The 2338-nt window shown below is 37.2% G+C and overlaps 1 pseudogene across 1 annotated transcript; it reads left to right on the forward strand.

Annotated features, from left to right (window-relative positions):
• The first annotated feature begins 1751 nt into the window (after positions 1 to 1751).
• On the forward strand, positions 1752 to 2111 carry LOC309657006 (LYR motif-containing protein 2 pseudogene; annotated as a pseudogene). The gene has a single exon. The product of its transcript is annotated as an LYR motif-containing protein 2 pseudogene (transcript).
• The last annotated feature ends 227 nt before the right edge of the window (positions 2112 to 2338 follow it).

Below are 2338 nucleotides of genomic sequence, written 5' to 3' on the forward strand. Positions count from 1 at the left end.
AGGCTCAAAGGTAATATTAGATTACTCTGGAATTCTTAATTATTATACTTTCTAGGGGAAGGAAACATTTAAACATCCTTTGTGATGTTCCTTTGCTAAAGAAGCATTCTCCTAGTATAAATAATAGTGATAGTTTTTATTTGCTAAGTATTTACTAATGTGAAAAGGCCTTTACAAAAAGCACCTTATTTAACCCTCACAGCAACCCCATAAGAAAAATATTGACCCATTTAAAGATGAGGAAACTGAGATTCAAAAAAGTTAATCAACTTGTCCAAGACCACACAACTGGAAAATGGTATAATCAAGTTTGACTCTAAAACATACACTATTAACTACATATGAAGGGATATCCCCATTAGGAACCCAACTGAGACAAAAACAACTTTTCCTTAAATTATTTGTAAAGTCAAATAGAAATTTTGGGATTTCTGTGTATACTATCAGAATTAATTAACTTTATGTTTTATATCTGACTCTGGGGATATTAATAAAATGGAGCAATAATAGTATTTTCAGCAAATTGTTCTGGAACAACTGGACATCCGTATGCAAAAAAAAAAGCTAGACACAGAACTTATACCCTTCACAAAAATTAACTCAAAATGGGTCATAGACCTAAATGTTAAAACACAAAACTTTAAAACTCCTAGAAGAAAATATAGGAGAAAACTCAGATGACTTTGGATCTGGTAATGACTTTTTAGATACAACACCAAAAGCGTGATCCTTGAAAGAAATAATAAGTTGAATTTCATTAAAATTAAAAACTTATGCTCTGTGAAAGATAATGTCAAGAGAATGAGAAGACAAGCCATGGATTGGGAGAAAATATTTGCAAAAGACACATGTGATAAAGGACTGTTATACAAAATATACAAAGAATTCTTAAAACTCAATAATAAGACAACAAACAACTTGATTAAAAAATGGACCTAAGTCCTCAAAAGACACCTCAACAGAAAAGATACACAGATGGCAAATAAATATATGAAAATATACTCCACATCATATATCATCAGGGAAATACAAATTAAAACAGTGAGTTGTTTTAATACTGCACACCTATTAGAATGGCCAAAATCCAAAACACTGGCAAAACTAAACACTGGCAAGGATGTGGAGCAACAGGAATTCTCATCCATTGCTGAGGGGAATGAAAATGGTATAGCTACTTCAGGAAACAGTTTGGCAATTTCTTACAAAACTAAATATACTCTTACCATATTATCCTGAAATCATGCTCCTTGGTGTTTACCCAAAGGAGCTGAAATATTATGTCCACACAGAAGCCTGAACATGGATGTTTATAGCAGCTTTCTTCACAATTGCTAAAACTTGGAAGGAACCAAGTTGTCCTTCGGTAGATGAATGGACAAGTAAACTTGGTACATCCAGACAATGGAATATTATGCAGCATTAAAAAGAAATGAGCTTGGGACTTCCCTGGTGGTGCAGTGGTTAAGAATCCGCCTGTCAATGCAGGTGACACGGGTTCGAGCCCTGGTCCAGGAAGATCCCACATGTCACAGAGCAACTAAGCCCGTGTGCCACAACTACTGAGCCCACATGCTGCAACTACCGAAGCCCGTGTGCCTAGAGCCCATGCTCTGCAACAAGAGAAGCCACCACAATGAGAAGCCCGCACACCGCAACAAAGAGTAGCCCCCACTCGCCTCAACTAGAGAAATGCTGTGTGCAGCAATGAAGACCCAATGCAGCCAAAAATAAATTTAAAAAAAAAGAAAAAAATGAGCTTAGGCGAACCTCGCTGTCTGGAGGACATCGCCACTTCCCGCTTACCCATAGCAAAAGTAACACTAAAGCAGTTCATGAGAAAGCAACAAGTTCTCCTCCTCCACAGAAGGATTTTGCAGGCAATTCGGCAAGTTCCAAATGATTGTGATCACAAATACCTGAAGGACTGGGCAAGGGAAGAATTCAAAAGAAACTGAAGTGCCACTGAAGAGGATACAATCCAGATGATGATTACTCAACGCAATACGCAGCTCAAGGAGTTAGAAAAAATACTTGCTTTAGCCAGATCTTAACTACAGCATTATGCTGAAAGGTTTTCAAAGTCTCCATGTGTTTAGTTGAGCTTAGGCTCAACAATGCGCAAGCCAAAGCCAAGTGAAACTGTTTGTATGTAGAGCCCTTGAGCAAAACAGCAGAATATGGAGCGTGACATATCACAGTGAGCCAAGAAAAGTGCATCAGAGCAATTGCCTTAGCACTGAAAAACATGCCTTGTATTTTGAAAATATTTCTAGATGTGTCGGCAGTTTTTGTAAGAAGCAAAAATTACTACAACAGGTTGTCAGTATATAAAAAGATG

This window comes from Balaenoptera physalus (genome assembly GCF_965194825.1).
Source record: "Balaenoptera physalus genome assembly, chromosome: 3".
NCBI lineage: Eukaryota > Metazoa > Chordata > Mammalia > Artiodactyla > Balaenopteridae > Balaenoptera > Balaenoptera physalus.